This window comes from Sorex araneus, chromosome 1, assembly GCF_027595985.1.
Source record: "Sorex araneus isolate mSorAra2 chromosome 1, mSorAra2.pri, whole genome shotgun sequence".
In the NCBI taxonomy this organism is placed as follows: Eukaryota; Metazoa; Chordata; class Mammalia; order Eulipotyphla; family Soricidae; genus Sorex; species Sorex araneus.
The window spans coordinates 377,484,536-377,505,689 of NC_073302.1; positions in this window are offsets into that span (position 1 = coordinate 377,484,536).

Here is a 21,154-nt window from a genome sequence, read left to right on the forward strand (position 1 = left end):
GACCACAGCACTCAGGCCAGATTAATCATTCCTGACCCTAGCAGGGTCCGAATCTAGTTATCACTGTTTGGATCATGACAGCATTTGTCCATGATCAAGCTCTTAACTTATAGTTAAGCAGTAGGCACTTTGGCCAGGCCCATCTCGATGCCAGGGTAGCACACAACTCACCACTTGCCCTGGGTCTGTCTCGTCCCTCGTCAGGACCCTGCTTTTGGGGGTGCTAGGAAGTAAGGGCAGCTGAGGCTTAGGTCGAGAGAACAGATGCCCAGGAGGAAAATATCATGTAGAGTCAAATGACTCCCAGGTTACAAAAGCATAACATTTGCTAAGTCTTCCTGTGTCCATACAAAAAGGACATTGCTCTGAATAAACTATGCAAAGGACTCAAGGAGAAGATAAAAACAATGTTTACAAGTCAAAAGAACACTAAGAAAGAAGCTACAAATAAACAAAGAGGAATGGGAGCACTGTGATGGGAGTAACCCAATAAACCTAAACTACCTGAAGCTATGTTATCCTACAAAGTCCCCTCAAAGCCCACTGGATTACATATAGGACTTTTAGAAATGATTTCACTTAGATTGTAATATAAGTTGTCTTTTGTGCTTTATTTCTGCTAATTGCAAACATCCAATCCCCTATACGATAAAGTTTGAGACTTAGTGTTGAGTCAGCATCCCTATTGTAAACTAGTTATCTTCAGAGTATAACTTTTGCTCTTAACTGCTTCTAATATTACTTTAAGGAATCTCTGTAAATATGTATTTCTGTAAGAGTATGGAATCCAAGTTTAACAATTTATACCAACACCCATTTTTTACTTCATTTTAAGATTTGACTATATTTACTAATCTCTAGTTCATGGGGGATCACCTATTCTCCAGCGACCAAGGGGTCACACCTATAAGTCACCTCCTGCGGGTGCCAGATAATCTCATTATCGGCTACCCTCCAGAACTCAAGGCTGCTTCTCCTGGAAGGGAGCATAAAATGAGGCCCCATAGCCATGCCACCAGACTCTGCACCAGGGGTGCTCCAGAGGAGGGCCGGTGAGAGCCCTCCCCGCCCCAAGGGACCCAGTCCCAGCAGCCAACCTCCACTACCCAATAGCCACCACGTTCCAGGTTGCTTTCCATATGTTCAGGCCATGCCTCATGCAAGAGTGAACGTATTTCTGGACACATCATCATGAAGGGATATATATACATATATGTATATATACATATATAAAGAGAGAGGTATATATGTATATATACACACATATATATGTATATATATACATATATATATAGTTCAGTTTATATATATATATCAGAGAGCCCGGCAAGCTATTGAAAGTATCCCGCCAGCATGGCAGAGCCTGACAAGCTCCCTGTGGCGTATTCAATATGCCAAGTATAGTAACAATAACAGGTCTCATTCCCCTAACCCTGAAAGAGCCTCCAATCACTGGGAAAATTAAGTAAGGAGAGGCTTCTAAAATCTCAGGGCTGGAACGGATGCAGACCTTACTGGTGCCTGCTCTAGAAAATCAATGAACTACAGGATGACAGTGATATAGTGACAGAATTCCTGGAGTCTGCCTCCCGAGAAAACTGGACTATTCATTGTCCATCTGAGGGGACAAGATTAGCAGGGAGAAAAAAATGAGAAAGTTGTTGAGCCAGTGGTTTTTCTGATGTGAGGTGGCTCATATCTATGCAGTAACTCTAAGTATGGAATGTCAGGACTGGGAAACCTGTTCTCAGCCAATAAACCTTCTCTATGAGTGATATAACCGATGAGTTGTCTAGGCAGTATTTTTTTTTCCTTGAAATCTGAGGTTGATGTTTGTTAAAATCTGATTTTGCTTGTGAGTCTGGATGCAAGATCACTGCCACCTGTTAAGTAGAACTAATAGTGAACATGTATAGGAGGCAAAAAAAAAAAAAATAAACAAGTTAGGTATGGGTAACTTGAAAGTCAGTGCTAAAATAAAACAAAGACAGAAAATGTGGTCTGGAAATTTCAGTGGGCAATTAACATTTAGATATGGTAAATTAAAAATATCTCACTAACAAGAGACCTGAAAATAATCAAAGCAAAATCCAGGAATCTGGGGGAAATTTCCTTCTGGAAAAACAACATAAATTGCAAAGATGTAAGGAAGAAAGTGTGTCTCTGACATTTTGGTTTTGCTCCATGGCTGTTACTGTTTGTTCCTATCCCAATCGAGTCAACATATTAATTCTCCAAACCAGTCAAATGAGATAACTTTTCAGATTTTTAATTTTAGTAGATGGGTAGTTTTAAGGGCAGATGAATGTCTCCATAGCTTTTTTTAATTGGTGCAATACATTCTTAGGTACACAGTTCTGAAGATATTAGACATGGTTACATCTAAACATTTAAAACTTTTTACATTACTCTCAAGACATTCCTGTAAATAATGTTTTCAAATCACCAATTTATAAAATAATTTTTCTCTTCAAAGTAAGAACATAGTCATTCATATTAATGAGTAACATTTTTAAGCCTCTCTTAGCCCACCTGTTATTCATCAAGTAATGAAATTAAGAACTTGATGTTGTTTGTGATGGAGAATACTGCTTTTGAATCATATAAGCAAATCCCTAGAACACCGTTCTCTTTTCCTCCCCCCTCTTTTTAGAGATTTATTGATTCAAGCTGCCATCAAAGGAGATCCATTGAACAAAGGACATTTCATTGAGAAGTATAAAATTTTTACTCATCTACAACATTAATTCTATTCTAACATCATTTTGCTATTAGTCTATTAGACACTATTGATGTTGCAACAAGCTGTCAAACACTTGGTGAGAACAAAAAATCATTGTCTTACCATTTTGGAGATGAGAATTCTGAACTGGTTTGCTGGGCTAAAATCCAGGTATTTCCAGATATGTGTTTTTTTCTGGAAATTTTCAGAAAGAACCTGTTGTCTGAATGTTTGTTTTTTTCCATTCCCTATATTTCTTGATCGATTGCTCCATTTTTTCTATCTTCAAAAATAACCATATCAGGACCAGTCTTTTCCAAGATTCCATCTCTCTAGTTCGCTCTTATTTACCTCCCTCTGACACTTATAAAGTCCCGCTTGATCACACTGAGTTCACCTGTGTACCCAGGAAAGGTCACCTCAAGGTCACTTGATTAACAATCGAATCTATCTGTGATTTCATTCTCCTTGGGTACACAAACTAGCATGGTCACAAGCTTCAACACAGACATATTTTGGGATTATTCTTCTATTTATCATAGATACTTTGACTCGAGTAGTGCTTGATCAAACAACATGAAAAGATTGCATTTCAACCAGATAGGCATCTGAGTTCACAGTGAGAAACTGAATCCTGTGTCTTTCATTACATATTTTTCTTAGTCAGTCCACTTGGCATTATTACTTAGCTAATGGTTTTCTTTCCAAGACAGTTCTATTTTTTCTATGCACTCGTCTTTAACAGCGATCACATACTTTCAGTACCAAAAATGCTGTTTGTTGAAAAAGAGCTGTTAGCTGTTAGTAGCAAAAAACTTGGGTGCTTTGACCATGATTTTTGCTTCCTAATCAGATTAAATTTTGGCTTTCAAAATGTGACAGAGTCCATGTTGATTTTTAAAAAATTAAGAATTAATTTCTCATAATTCCCACATTCTGCATTATTTTTTCCAAAATTCTAGGAAATTATTAATATGTTAATTGCTCTTATGAATACTTCCCCAAACAAATCTTAAGCACAAAAATTGTATTGAATTTAAATTACATAAATTTCTTTGAAAGATAAAAAGAATGAAGCTACACATGTGCCTAGGTTTGTGGTTTGGTTATTTGTATGGCAAAGATGTATTGTAGTTAATGATGGGTGGGTGTTTGTAGATGTTTATGGCTTGCATTCTTCATTATTTTTTATATTTGCATTCTTTAACATAATTCTTTTGGTCCTCTGCTGAGCTCATGTGATCCCACTTGAATGAAAATAGAATAGAATTATAGGGAAAAGGAGAAGAGAAATCAATATCTGTCTTAAACACAAATCATCAAAGAGATTCCATACAAGAAAGCAGAAGGTGAAGGACTTAGTTATTTTTAATCAAATCTGTTTTAAATAAGCAATGATTTGTGTCCCAACATGAAAACCGTTTTCAATACCTTGAGAGGAGACCAGAGGACAGCATGACATTTGGGTAAATGGTATTGATTTTTCAACTGATGAATAATTTTAAGCTAAGATTTTTTTAAAAAAAAGATTTATTTTTAAATGTCATTTTACTTAACACCAACATATTTACAAACTATCTCTTCATATTTAGTTTAAATTGGTCAGTAGGTATTATACTATATAAATTTCCAAAATTTCACCAGTGACTTTGGCAAAGCAAACCTTAAACAAAAATGTTATTATATAGTGTCCCAGTTTGTCAAACACAGTTTATGCTAAGCAGTTAAAACTTATTTTCACTTTTTACATAGCCTCTTGAAGATTATATAGCGGTATTATGTAAGAGGCCCTTAAAATATAAATGGGGCTTAACGGTATGGAATGAAATAGGTCAGTTGAACTATATAGAGCTTTTTTTCCCCTCTGGATTATTAAAAAGTATCAGGATTGCTGCTCTCTAAAGAAAAATCTCACATTGAACTGCTGTTCCATCAGGGGTCTGTCCAACATGCACTGAAATTAAAAATAAGGCTTCTCACTTTCAGAAGTTGAGAGGGCTAGAGAGATAGTACATCAGGTACTAAAGCCCCATGTACAGAGCCAACCAGGGTTCAATCATTAGCACCACTTGGTCCCCCAAGCTTCACCAGGACAGATCTCCGATCACAGAGCCAGGAGTAAACCCTGAGCAACCCCCCAAAAGTTCAGTTCAATGGGGAAGTGATGAAATGAAAACAATCAATTAAATGAGAACATTATAATACAATGGAAGGGAATAGAAATACTCAGAAGAGCAAATGGTAACATTTCAAATTTACAAAGCTCAAGTTAAAACACACAATAAAAATTACTGTCGGATTTTATGTTCTCCCATCCCTCAAAAAAATATCTATGCCAAATAATTCTGGCAGAAAACATTTCAGAGCCCTAGCTTAGACCAGACCAGCTGTGCATGGTAAAAAGCTAATGATGGTGAGCACTTTCTAATTTTGTGTTTATTTAATCAGGTAAGTTCCAACTGACCACACTGATGAATTTGCATGAGATACAAGATAATTCCAAGATGATGTTTATGCTACAATCTGGTAAAAATCCTCCATAATCAAGTTGACAATATATTTTTAAGATGTTTATGAAGCCAAATTTAGCATAGGTAGATTACCCATGGGAAAATGTGAATTAACATAAGCCTCAGTACCTCATCAAAGGAGACCAACAAAGAAAGCAATCATTATGATTTAGCCTCCTGTTGCTAAACTCTGATAAATGGTGACTGTAAATATATATATATGTATATATTTACATCATATGGCATTAAAAACAGGTATAAGGCCTTATGTTTTCAATGAGATAATAATATGGTATCCTTACTAAGGGTAATAATAAAAAAATGTAAAATGACAAAAGTAAAAATTCAAGATGTGTTGCATTTGTACTTTATTGTGCTTGCGGACACTGTAAAATAAAGTAGTCTTTGGAGGAATACTGTTTTAATACACTTCTTCAGTTATTTTTCCCAGCCCCTGTTTCTGAGGTATATAGGTTGACCATTGAACAACCTTGGTTAGTCATTCAAATTGCATAGTCATTTCATAGGATAATTTTTCTGAAGTTAGCAGAAGTGCTTACATTCCATTGAATTACTGTATTTCAACAGATGGAAGCACTGTCTTCAGAAAGGAATGCCTCCTTCTATCTTGCAAAAGACCCCATTGGTTACTCTTCAAAGGAAACTTACACTATTCAATTAAATGCAAGAGGAAAAAATCCCTTTTATTATTTTTTCTTTGATGTCAAAAGATAAAAACTTGAAAAATAGATGGGAAAATAAAGTGGTGAGTTCAGCCTTGACAAGCATACATATCAGAAAAGTTTGTCTTTGTACTAAAGGAAATGTATTTTAACATCCTCCATATTCACTGTGAATTCAGCATTTGGAGAATAATTAGGGAAATTGTGATTACAAAGGAAAAGAACTAAAATAAATTAGACAAAATGATGTTTCATAATGCTTCTGTAAAAGTACATTCTAGGGATTCCTTAAATTTCATGAAGTTCTAGTGCTAAAAATGTTCAAACAAGTTTTTATGCATAGAGAAATAGTCTATGTTTAAATAATACCATGGTTTTATATACACATGTATATAATTATATTAGGCTTGGTAAGGACTGGAGCGATAGCACAGCAAGTAGGGCGTTTGCCTTGCATGCAGCTGACCCAGTTTCGATTCCTCCATCCCTCTTGCAGAGCCCAGCAAGCTACCAAGAGAATCCTGCCCGTATGGCAGAGCCTGGCAAGCTACCCGTGGCGTATCTGATATGTCAAAAACAGTAACAACAAGTCTCACAACGGAGACATTACTGGTGCCTGCTTGAGCAAATCAATGAGCAACGGGATGACAGTGCTACAGTGCTACAGGCTTGGTAAAGTTCTGCTATTAATCTTTAATAAATTCAGAATTTGTTTTTATTTTTGCTTTTGAACATTTTCTCCTTCCAATATGTCTCTATTTATATCCTGTTAATGGGAGATTATGTGTGGAATGTGTTTTTGCTTTCCAGACAGAGATAATTAAATGGATTTAGCGCATGTTCTGCATGTGGGAAGACCAGGTTTGAGTTCCAGTACTAGATGGTCTCAAATTTACAATGTCTGGACTACAACAAAGATAGGCAGAATTACCTTTGCAGAGAAATATAATATGGAGAACAATTAGCCAATCCAAAGTGGTTCAGAACCGATGCCAATATAAGAATAATCAAATAAAGACACAGTTATTGTATGACTGTAAAAAAAAAGTACCATTGAGAAAGATCCCCAATTACAAAGTCAGGTGTTGCACAAAAAAGAAATTAAAAGTGTTTTCCAATATATGATAGTCTACATATAGGTAGGTTGAGAGAGCTTTTATCTTTTTCCCAATTATATTAGCTACATAAAAAAATTAAGACAAAAATTAGGAATATAATTAAGAAGCAGCAACTTGTCTTGAGAGATTAAATAAGTCTCTATTTTATTTTAACAGTCCAGACTCAGCCATCTTTGCCTTCAGAGACTATGTTAAAGAATTTCCACTTAATTAACTGACTCTGCTGATCTGAATTAATAACAATATTTCTAGCACCTATTCCTATTTTCTCCAGGGAGGGAACCAGTTGAATGGAGAAGGAAGCTTCAGAAAGTCTCCGAGGGACAACTGAATCCAGAAGACAGTTTAGAGGCAAATTTCTACTATAAGACCTTCACTAGTCATTTGTTGAATATCAGTCACTGAGTTGGGAACATTGCTTTAGTTAAAGTGAAAAAAAGACAACTTTTTTTTTAATACACCTGCTCAGATGTGCATGATTTAAAAATTCCTTTGACAAAACACTTAAGATTTCAGATACTTCAGTAATGTCAAGTAGCAGTGAAATAAATGTGAAGACCAGAGAATTTTGCCCTGAACAACTCCATTGTGCAAAAATTAACTAAGAGGAAAGCAGGATTGCTTAACACTTATTTTCATACTATTAATATGACAGGGACCAAATTCTGACACTGCTTCCCTTTCCATCCCTTATAATTAATTCTGTGGATAGTAAGGCACACTTTCTCCTTTCCTGGGGCTCTAATTCTTTATTACGCAAAGGACTAATTCTTCATTGATTTGGAAGAATTGAAAATAACTAAAAATACCAACCCCTCCCAGCCTTCAAAAAAATGAACCAAAACAAAACCCCAATAGTTTTCTCTAACTAAACAACCACTTGAATACATTGCAATTTCAGTGGTGAAGCAATGACATAAAAATGGAGCTTTCATAACAATAGCTTATTCCATTTGTTTCTAGAATCCATGGAATTATTTTTTCCTTCAAAGCAGCACTTGACACCTTAGAGCTGCTAGTGAAAAATAAGTAATTGAGGGATTATTTTTAGGAGTCAATATAGGTTTAACTTTTTATTTCTTATATTTTTATTTTTTATTCCATTAGAAGTGATAAAATGTTTATAATATACCAGGAATCATATAAAATTTAATAAAATAATTTACATAAATTTTAGACCATAGGGGAAACAATTTATGCCAAAGTTTTTTATTTTGAACAGTCAAATAACTCTAAAATGTTAATTCTGTTTTGGTCACTGACAGTATGGTAGATTAGGGGTCTGATGATTTTATATAAAAATAAGTATTGTGTATTTATAATATATTTTGCTTTGTGTTATTGCTTTGCTTATAGTGTATGAGAGACACTGAGTATTTTACATCCCCACATAATAAGTCTGGAGTGATACCACAGTGGGTAGGGCATTTGCCTTGCACGTGGCCAACCCGGCTTCTATTCCTTGGTCCCTCTCGGAGAGCTGGGCAAGCTACTGAGAGTATCTTGCTTGCACAGCAGAGCCTGGCAAGCCGTGGTGTGTCCGATATGTCAAAAACAGTAACAACAAGTCTCACAATGGAGACGTTACTGGTGCCCGCTCGAGCAAATCGATGAGCAACAGGATGACAGTGATACAGTGATACATAATAAGAGATAAAATAAGGGATGAACAATCATTAGCTGGAAATTGAGCAGTGAGACCAGAAGTGTCTGTCAATGTCAATTCTGAGAACTTCTGCTGTTATCAATCTGCAGCATAATTATTATAAGAGAGGAGAAGCTATACTAAATGACCTTCCAAAATTAAGTTATGGATCCTGAGAGAGGCCAAAGAAGAGAGCACAATTTAATAACGTCTTGTAGTCACATACGGAAAGAATGTGCTCTGTCACAAAGAATTCTCAAGGTGAACACTTAAGAAAGCAAGCACCAGTGAAAGAAGAGTCAAAATTCACCTTAAGCTAGAATAGTTATCTAAAAAAGAACATTTGGAAAAGTCCGATACAAAATATAAAACATTATATATGAAAATCTTATATTAAAAAGTCACTAGAAATAATAGTAAAGAATATGATAAAAATAAGACAATTTTTAAAAATAATTAAATATAAAATTGGTAAGACTAATAATTTTGATTGGGGAGAATTATAAATAAAGGGTTAAATAACAAATGAAATATGGTTAAAGAGAGAATAAATTAGCAGGAAAGGGAGATTAGAACATATGTGATTGAAAAAATAGTGCATAGAGATTTGGGGAAAATATTGGCAATATGCAAAATAAAAAAATTTAAACTAATTATTTTTAATATACCAGTGATGACCAGTTATAAAGTATCATGGGGACATATTTGTAATAGCATTTAAAACTAAGCAGTATTCAGAAACAAATCTAAACAGGCAAGATATATAATGAAACCAGTTGGAAAGAAGTTAGAAAAGAAGTTATTAGAAGTTAATTTTAAATATTATAGAAAGGGAGAAAGTATATAATAAGTAAAAATATAGATTTGTAAAGGGACCATAGTTTATACTACTATGTATAACAGTTAACATAGAAATGACAACTAAAATACAAACCTTACATACAAGGTAATAACATTACGTAAAAACATTAGGTAAAAAAAAGACTCTGTTCTTCCCTTTTGACAAAAACTGCCTCTTCTTTGCTGCAAAAGCCCCATCTCTGAGATGCCAGTGAATGGCTGTGGCCACATTGACCAGATCCCAGTATGAATCCTACCACCGCATAAGGTTCCTGCAAGTTCTACCAGGACCGAATCCTGAGCACAGAGCCAGGAATAAGCCATGGGCTACTTCAGGTGTGGCCCAACTCTCCTCCCCCCAATATTATTATAACATATAGAAATGTTTTTGTATTGAAAAATATAGAAGAAGCTTGAATATTCCCTTCCCTCCAAGTTCTGATACAGTATGGTAAATTTTGTAGAGAAGGTATTATAGAACAAGCGATTGTATAACATCATTCAAATAATTAATCATTAATACTTTTAAAGACTGTTGTGAATTACTACCTTTCTCCTTCTAATTTGCCATACTTTGTAAAACTTGTGGTTTGGGTTAGTGGGATATAGGATGTGGTTTTCCACATCAAAACACGATTTTTCATGTGTATGTTCATATCTCATTGATTTGATTTGCATTTCCCTCAGAATCATTGACCGTTTGCTTTCATTCTTAGTTGTTGATAGAGTTATCAATACTCAGGACTCGTGAGGACCACTCCAGTTATGTTGGGTAGGGGTTAGAGGCACAGTACTACTCCCAATAATGCTTTGGAGGAGCAAGTAATACAAGGATCCAAACTAGGGATGTGAACACACTAGGCATGCGCTTTTCCACGTTTACCCACATACCCAGACCAATAATGAACTTTTATTTTCATATGCCTATTGGCCATTTCTGTGCCTTTTTTTGCAAATTGTCTATTGGACTTTTCACCTCATGTTTTCATGGGTTTTTGTTTTGTTTTGAATTTCGGATTTCTGGCTATTGAGTTTTGTGAGTTTTACAAACACACATACATACACACGAGTGTGTGTATAAATGTGTATATATACTTATATATGTGTATATCATCATCATCATCATCACCATCATCATCCCGTTGATTGTCGATATTCTCGAGCAGTCTCAGTAACATCTCCATTCGTCCTAGCCCTGAGATTTTAGAAGCCTCTTTTTACTTGTCCTTCCCAACAGTGCTGTACTGGAGGCTTTCAGGGTCAGGGAAATGAGACCCATCATTGTTACTGGTTTTGGCATATGAATACACCAGAGGGAGCTTGCCAGGCTCTCCCATGAGGGCAGGAAACTCTCAGTAGTTTGCCAGGTTCTCTGAGAGGGAGAACTATATGCATATAACATTTTCTTTTTGTTATAAATATAGTATGTAAACATTTCCTTTATTCAATATAATGTCTTTTTGTTTTAGTGATAGTCTCTTGCATAAGCAGAAAACCTTTAGTGTTATGTAATGTCATTGGTTTTCCTTGCTGATAGATTCAAATTACTGAAAACACAACTGAAACCATTATCAGAGAATGCATTGTTTTAGCATTTCTTCTTTTCCAAATCCTTTTCTTAATGGTCTAATTTCTCAATCCATTTTGAGTTAACTTTTGTTCATGGTGTGTATTATTCATTCTTTTACATGTGACTGTTTAGTTTTCTTAACATAATTTGGTGAAGAGTCATTCCTTTCCTTATTTTATTCTCTCAGCTCCTTTGTAATAAATTAACTGCTAATATATTTGAAGGTTAATTTTGGTATCTAAGGTATATTTCATTGATCTGAGTGCCTATATTTATTCCAACTCCACCATCTTGATTAATATAGATTTATAGTATAATGACAAGTAACATTATGAAGTCTATATTTTTTCTCACTGTTACTCTGCCTATTTGGATTCTTTTGTGGCTGCATAACACTTTATTAATATTTGTTATATATCCTTGAAAAATTCCATTGGAACTTTGGTAGGTATTATATTAAATCTATATAATACTCTAGGATGATCATTTGAACAATATTATTTCTTTCAGTCCTTGAACATGAAATATTTTTTTATTTACTGTGTTTCTCCGATTTCTTTTAACAATTACATAGCTTTTAATCATTTCCTTTGTTATGTTTATTCCAGGGTACTTAATTCTTTTTAATGAAATTATAAGTGGCATAGTTTTCTCTATTTTTATCTTCTGGACTTCCTAATCATTAATTCAAGTTTGATTAATAAATTCTGTTTTTAGTGTTGTTCTCTAATATAATACTCAAAAATAAATACTTTTCAGGCAACATCATTTTGTGAAAAATTTAAATACTCATGCTCAGCAATACAAGTTTTAAATATATTATTATTATATGCATGTTATAAAAATTGTATAAATATAATAGAATTATCTTTCACTAGTCTATTTTTTAAAAGATAAACTATATTTTATAAAGGATGAATAGAAGGATGTACTACAAATTACTAATATGGTTATCTCTTACATGGGAACAAATATAGTCAAAGGAAATTTAAGTTCATGTTTTATATATTTTTATTTTTTTATATTCTTTTGCCAAAGTAATGCAGTCTTTACTTTTCATGGTATAAAAATATAACAAAAAGATATACACTGGTATTCACTAAAGCACCACTTATAGGGATGACATGAATTATTCTTATTTCCCTTTATTTCCTATTATTCCACGAACTTGAAGATACTATTAAAAAGCAAAACACTATTAAAAGTCAGAAAAATTCTAACCCTGAGTACCAACTGCTTAAGAACAACACATTTTCATCTTTACTACAGGACCAAGCACTATGGGGAGTAGCCCTATGTGAAAAAAGTAGAAATAATTTTCTCTAATGAAAAAAGCAATACAGAATCAGAATTATAAACAGAAAATTTATGCAATGAGCTTAGTCTCTTTAGTGAGAAGTGTGAATAAGTTAGTAGTTTATGATTACAGAGAAATTACATTAGAGAAAAAATATGCAAAATAAAACCTCATATAAAATTTCAGTCTTTTACTTTATATGTTATATCTTGAAATAATATTAAATATATGAGAAGAAGTTAAATATATTTTAATAGAATGTGGCTCAATAAATGCATTAAGATTTAATTTTATCAGATTTCTTAAACAAATACTTTAAAAATACTTGGGACCAGAGAGATAGTACAGAAATTTAGATGATTGCCTTGCACATATCCGAGCCCAGTTAAAATCTTCGTAGCACATAGGGACCCTGAATACCACCAGATTTGATTCCCAAGCCCAGAGCCCGGAGTAATCTCTGAACACTACCCAATCCCTGCCATACTCCTACGTCAAGGAAGCTTCTCTTAGAACATGTGAAAAATACATTCTGTCTGACATGGCAGTCAAGGGGAGTTGTCAAACTAGATGGTTTTAAGAAAGGTGAAATTGAAAAAATAAGGTCAAATTATTATGCCATATTTGGGACAGTTGGGTAAACATCTGCCTCAGGGGGCTTAGTAAGTCTGGGGCCTCTTCCCAGTGATTCTCAGCCAAAGGGGCATGTGAATGAACACGAGGGCAGGCGCCAGCATGCAGTCCTGCTTAGTCCTCTATTGCAGGAGTTACATGGGCCTACAACCACAGTGCCCAGGGTCATGCAAAACTTCACCTGGAGATGCTCTGTGGACTTTGCGGTGCCAGGTACTGACTTGGAGTCAGTCAAGCATGCCGGGTTTCAAGATAGTAAACTCTATACTATCTCTTTAGCACAAAGCACGCTGTTAAATACAGAAAGAGACTTAATTAAGATGTTTCTGGGCCAGTGTATTTAAAGCATGGTTCACATACCTCTTTAGGGATGGTCTTTGAATAAAACTGAGCATATTAATTTAAAGTAAAACATAATAATCACATTTTCCAATAGGAAGCTCTAAATTGTTAGACCTTTTAAAAAATGTGCAGATGTATGTTTTACTTTGCAACTATTCTAATAAATTTATCAAATTGAGCATCATCAGGTAATAGAATAAAAAAAAATTTGTATATTTTCAGATAGCAACAAGTGACTAAACATTCACTGTGTGCCTTTTTTTTTTCTTTTTGGGTCACACCCAGCAATGCTCAGAAATTACTCCTGGCAGTGCTTGGGGGACCATATGGGATGCCGGGGATCGAACCTGGATCGGCCACGTGCAAGGCAAACGCCCTACCTGCTGTGCTATCGCTCCGGCCCCACACTGTGTGCCTTTTAAGGAGTAAAGTGTCATTTCTAATTTGTGGTTAATTAAACAATTTGACATAGAAACACATTAAAATGACCATTTCATCACAGAAACATTGTTCATGACTATAAATGTCATTTTAATGATAATTATTGTACTAAAGTGATGACAAAAATATAATCTGAGAACTACATCTTAAAAAACTACAAAATTGTCAGTGAAGAATAAAGGCAAAATATATGAAATATCATATTTTAGGGTAAGGAGAAAAATCAATCTTTCTTTGATGAGTACTCAATGAGAGGAATCAAAGAAATTAGTTGCTTATATTTGAGTATAACTTTATAGTTATATAGTCCTTTCACACACTTAATCTTGTTTGAGCTAAACAATGTCTTGAGGAAGGCAGGGCTTATTGGCACAGAGCACCAACAAGGAAACCGGATCAGAAATGTCAAACAATGTGTCCACAGTCACAGTACTAAGAAGTTTGAAACTAGAGAAGCATTCATACCTTCTGACACTTAATCTGGTGTTTCCCAGCTGCTTGCATTGTGAGGCTTTCAAAAGCCCAATGGTATTGGGGAAGGTTTATTATCAGTGTGAATTATGAAATATTCAAGATGAGGGAAATTCACCATTACCCCTCTTGATCTGTTTGTGTGTCAAGCTAGAGGACCTTCTAGCTATAGCAGGATGTTAAAGTTGAACTGCTTTCGACTGTTTTATTGAACTCTCAAGAAAACAGATACCAACTACTCTAATACAAAAATTAAGGAAAAAAGAGTGAGATAAACTTTCAGTATGAGAAAAGAAGTAGCTTAAACTCATTATTCCTTCAAACTCACTGTCATAAAAGATTTAAAGGTGTAGTAGATGGGTGACTCCATTTTTGTCTCCCACACACCCACCCAAGCATGGAAAATTATATAGTTAAAGGAATTCATTCTCTGTGACCTTTATGTGATCCTGAATGTGATCCTACCCCACTTATTTTAGGGTAGGAAAGTGAATAATAGAATAAATAGTCATTCATTTTACTACTTCTAGTGACACAGTAAGTTACAAAATCTGAAGGAAGTTTACAAGTTTACGTCTTACAGTGGATTTATGTGTGCTATCTGAAGTAGTCAAAGGATTAACTTTTAAATCTGAAAGTGACAAGTAAAGTCATTAAAACTTTCACTATTGTTTTGAGGACTAGTGAGATAATACAGTAGTAGTTAGGGTTTTTTTCTTGCATGCAGCTGACCTGGTTTTGATCCCTGGTACCCCATATGGTCCCCCAATGTTTGCAGGAGTGATCCTTGAGCACAGAACCAAGAGTCAGTCCTGAGTATCACCGAGTGTTAACCCAATCAGACAGAAGGACACCCTCATATAATCTGAACAGGCAAGTTATTTGAGATGGTTTTAGGGAAAGAGTTTCTTTCCAATAATTTTTTAAATTCCTTGTTCTCAATTCAACAATTATGAAGACTTAGTATGTCAAAACAGGGCTCTTGAACTTAACTTTCCTTATTGCCCCCATTTTTTTCTACTTTCAACCTCTTCCACTGCTATTTTAATTCAGTTTCTTATGTCAAAAACTTAAGCATGGTCCTTCAATCTTTATTTTCATCTCCTACACCCAATTAATCAGGAAGTCATGAGACTCTACCTCTGAAATATTTCATAAGAATCTTATTTTTTTTAATGTTGGAATATCACTGTATCACTGTCATTCTGTTGCTCATCGATTTGCTCGAGCGGGTACCAGTAACATCTCCATTGTGAGGCTTGTTGTTACTGGTTTTTTTTTTTTGACATATCGAATATGCCATGGGTAGCTTGCCAGGCTCTGCCATGCAGGCGGGATACTCTCAGTAACTTGCCACACTCTCCGAGAAGGACAGAGGAATCGAACCCAGGTCAGCGGCGTGCAAGGCAAACACCCTACCCTATCACTCCAGTCTATTTTGGAATAGTATTACTTATTCCAATAACCTAAGTCATTGTGGCTGTCCTTTGACTACTCTCATAACTTTCCCACTACTGCAATAGCCACTAGAATACTCTTTTAAACTCCTGACCTGCTAGATTCCCTGTTATCTGTTAAAGCACAAACATACACTCACTAAAATTCTCCCACCATTTATTCATGTCACTGAAATAAATTACTAACTTGTTTCCAAAGCTTACAAACTGAAATGATCATCAACACCCGCTCTGCCTTCCCCCTCCCCCCTCACTACCTCCCTCCTAGCCACTACCTGCTTCTGTTCTCATTTCTAATTCTGCCTCATCATACCACACTGTAGCCTTATATGACCTCACCGTAGCAGTTCCTGTAACAGATTCTTGGAATCTTTGAGTTTCCTATTATTTATGTGCTTTACTTTGTCTCCCCCAACACTTTTAGTCTGCACTATTATTTATTATTTTATTCATGTTTCTGCTTATATGTCAGATAAAAGAGAGTTGCTCTAATCATTTACTACTCAAGTTACTCTATTTCGCTGGAGGAGTCCCTCCCTTGTGAGTGTAGGCTGAAATGTGTGAGTCTATGGTTCTATTCAGGCCCTGCAGTGATGGTTACAAGAGTCACCTAGGAAGTGCTTAGGGACCTCCAGGGATTCTCCCACTGATGCTTGAGAGATAATACCAGAGTTAAAGCATATCCTGTGCATGTGTTGGCTGCATGCAAGACATGAATTTTAACCCTGGTACTCTCTTTCTCTCACTCTCTCTCTGGTATTTATTCCACTTGGTCTTTACATATTTAAATATGATGTTCTCTTCATCATGCTTTTCATTAGATCAAACAGGATTTTGACATATTTATATGATTGCACATAATCACACTTTCACACTAGAATGCAAGTTCTGTGAAGGCAGGACATTGTTCACTGGTATGTCCTCAGAATCCAGAGAAATTCCTAGCATAGAGTTGATTGTAAATCAGGCTATTTTTTTTAAATCAATGACTAATACTAGGCATTAGTATCTAAAATTAAACATTGTACCAAATTTAAATTTTAACATAACTGTAGAATTCCTTAAGTGGCATTAAACTAAGCTATACAAAGTAACAGAATGATTTTCAAATAGTCTTGCTTTACTTCCTGCAAAAAAATAACTAATTTATTTTGGTCAATCATTTATAAAATAAGGAATAGTCAGACTTCCACGTGGCTATAAAATGTCAACGTTCTCATTAAATTTATTTTCTGCCTAAGGCAAAAGAAAGATTCATTGTAACCATAATCCTGCATTTTGAAAATGTCATTTATATTTGCCAAATATCTTAAATCAAAGCTTCATATCCCTGTGCAAAACAATGATATTCAGACAGAGGGCCATTGTTTTATTTAAACCTGTGTCCTTGAAAAGCAGAAAAGAAGTTGGCAGTCCTGCCAAAAAAAGTCCTTAGAACATCTAGACAATTCATCTACTCAAAGCTGAGAACATAGTGAAATCGGACTGAATCAGTAGAACACTACTCTTCCGGGAAAGACAGGTGTGACCACAGTATGAATCATTGCAAACTTGTTGAGAACACAAATAGGTGTTGAATGTCTCTATCATCTGCTGACTTAGAGAGGGGAGACATAGAGACAAAAATAAAACATTCTAGTTAGTAATTTTTAAGCCACATTTGAAAATTTTATAGTGATGCTGGGAGGTAGGTTTTTATTTTGGAATTATAGAAACACTATTTAGTCAAGGAAATAATTTCAAATTTTGTACTATAAGCACATTATGTGAAGGCAAACTCCTTGTGGTAGGCCTAAAATATACAATATATATTTATTGGAGAGAAGAGCCCATTTATATGGTCAAAAATCAATTAAGCTACCTCTAGATTTTTAATATTTATTTAATTTAGTTCACACTGTGTGTCTGCTCTTTTAGGTGTTGAAGATATAGGGAAAAATTAGAGCCCTATCTATCCTTACTCAGTAAGATTCTTTCAGAGAGGATAGTATAGCTATTGCGCAAGACTAAGTAAAACAAAGTCTCTGGATCTTCCCTGGAATAACTATGTAATATAGCGCACACAAAAGTTGCCCTAAAAGAGTGGACACTTAAGAAATGTGCAATATTGCACTAAATTTACTATCCCAGAACAAACAGGAATCTTGATGTATGAAAATAAGAAGGGTGTATTTCAGTAAGTAGGAATAGCATGATTTGAAGCTATCCTGGGCAAAATGTGTAAAGCTAGAGAACAGGTTCCTGGCTGCTGAAGTGAAAACTTCTAAGCAGAGTTTAGTGGAACATGAGTTTTCACCAGTAATCTCAGGTTAGGTCATAAAGATTTATTCACATTCTTTGTGATTAGTGGAAGAATCAGATTCACGTAGAAATCTCTAATTTGTAAATGTGTGGTTCACCCATTTACTCCATGATAGACTAGCCAATTGTGATCATAGACATAGTTAAGGTTCTTAGTTAAGGTTCTTATTCTTGGAGCAAAGTGAATAGAAAAAAACACTTTAGTCATTGTCTATAAAACATGAGACAGTGAGGAGGAGGGCTCAGACTCAAAGGCACAGGTGACTACCACTGGTTTATTATTTATAAGCAATTTGAATCTCCCACAATTGAATTCCACAGCCAGCTTAGGTTTTATGAGTATTTCCAGAAAACTCAACACTAGCAAACAGGGGTGCTGCTATGTTCTTTACATGAAAAAAAAAACAAAAAGGTGAAAGATGCTGGACACTTTGACAAGCATTGTATTGTCAAATACTATAAAAATACCTAAGTAGTCAAAAAATTAAATTAATTGTTTAATAGAGGAAATTATTAAAGACATTCTAAATGGAATTGGTTAGAGGTTGAATGATAAATAGCAAGTTGTATGCATGATGGCAAGAAGTAAACAAAATAAATAACTTTAGATAAGAGACATTTATTGAAAGAATTATGAGATCACTATAAATCTGTTTGCTTTGGATACTTTAGGGGAGAAAAACACCATCAAATCCCTGTGATAATAGAAAGCAGAGGATCAGCAGAAGAAATAGAGAAGGTTTGGTGTTATCCTGTTCCCATGGAGGGGTCATCAAGATATTAAGTATAATGATGAACTAAACTTCATGGAGTATGGCCTTTGTTTGCATAACACACAGCAGTACAGAGACGGAGAGATATTTGCAAATGTGGAAACATTCTAATAATGTTCACATTAACATTATAAAAGGTGACTATCAGAAAGACTTAAGCTTGGAAATATTTTAATACTGGATTTTAAGTTGATCAAGTATAAAATAACTGTAAAATATAAAATATTTTTTTAATTTGTGAATAACCATGAGGGTACAGTTACAGATTTACACATTTTCGTGCTAGTGTTTCTGTCATACAGTTTTCGAGAACCCATCCCTCCACCAGTGCCCCTTCTCCACCACCAGTGAACCCGGTATCCCTCCCACCACCCAATCCCATCCCTCCCCACCCCACCCCGCCTCCGTGACAGGGCATTCCCTTTTGTTATCTCTGTCCTTTTGGGTGTTGTGGTTTGCAATAGGGTATTGAGTGGCCGTTGTGTTCAATCTGTAGTCTACTTTCAGAACGCATCTTTCTTCCCAAACAGGTCCTCCAACCAGACTTCACTTGATGTTCCCTTCTCTGTCTGAGCTGCCTTCTACCCCAGTACATGAGACTGGTTTCCAAAACATGGAGCAAACCTCCTAGTACTTATTTCTACTATTCTTGGTGTTAGTCTCCTATTCTGTTATAACACATAAGATATTTTATATAACATTCTTTTGACAAATTTTCATGGTGAGAAGTTTATGAATAAAGTGCATAGATTTCCTTTTAATTTTTTTTTCTTGGGGACTTAAAGATAGTTGCAGGGATTTAGATGCTTGCCTTGCATGCTGATGACCCCACTTAGAGCTCTGCCACTGTGTATGGTCCTCCAAATACTACCAGGATTGTTTCCTGTTCACAGGGTCAGGCATAAGCCCTGAGCACAGCCAGTTGTGGCCGAAAAAACAGCAAAAAAAATTACTTTTAGTTTATACCTTCATCCCATGGAATTCAAAAAGCCTGTCTTTGTAAATATTTGGAAGTATTTTTGTACATGACAGATATTAAATTTCTCCTTAGAGAGGATTAAGTGTATTATTTTAGGTGCTAAAATATTTACTATATGTTTTTAAAATAGAAATAATCATAGAAAATGTACATGAGGATCTTATTCTTTTTATAAAATTATGCTTCAGTTGGCTTAAAAATAATCTGTGGCTTACTCATATTATAAGGCTTAATAGTGAATTAATCACTTGAAAACCAGGGGAAGATGGCTTAATCAATACCAGAAATATAGTTTTATATTTCTGGATAATGTTTTGATAAGTATGTTTTGAATAAATATTTTTATGAATTGAGTCATATTTCTTAAAATATGAAACCAATAAGGCATTAGATTTGGTTTGGAAAAAGAGTGATCTCAGAAGTACTTCTGACCAGCCTAACCCAAAGTGTGCCCATGTATACCCTTATATCTATGCAATAAGCTCATCTAATACATTATTCATACAGGCTGCAAATAATAATGGACTAGGAATTAATTTTTTATGTGCAATATGAATCCTTGATCTTCTACCTCCCAGGAAGCAAATGAATTTTATCTAAATCAGCCAGGAGATTTGAGGCAAAATTAATAATAAAAATCACTCAATTTCAAACAATTTCTTGATACATTCAAGTTATTAAAAAATTTATACAAAATGCTATTCTTTTTACAAAATGCTTCTGTAAAAACAAAAGGACTTTTACAAATTTATAATAAATGGTACAATAGCACAAAATATCGTCATGTTAACATAGGTTTGCTTCTTGAACAGTTTTCTACATTATGCTCTATAAACCATATCTTTCTAAAATAATCTCTGTATCCCAAACTTCTTAAAGGAGGAAATAAAGACATTATAAAGGCACAGATATTTTTAGTTAGGTAGTGGTTTATTCTTGAAAATTACACTTTGTCCAAAGTAATGATTGATGCATTTTAGTACTCTGCAAACATTTCTTTAGCTATTAGAAAATTATGTGAGATATCCTAAGTTACCACTATCGTGTGTTCCTTAGCTAAAATCAGTTTTTGCTTTGTATATTGAATTTAGATCTAGTTCCACTTCCCAACCAAGAAAAGTACACACATTCACATACGTGTATGTGGAAAGTAAAATATTCATAGACATTTGAGCATGTGTGTTACTTTTTATAGAGAAGAACATCCATCCATTTCTAAGCACAGACTTTAAAATTGTTCCAAGATGGCAGCAAGGGATGTATGATCCATGAGGAAAAGGCTTTTCCCTTCACCAAGTTTGCAGTGCCTTACAGATTAAACTAAAGTCATATCAAAATTGTATGGATAATATCATATACTTTTTCATTTGGA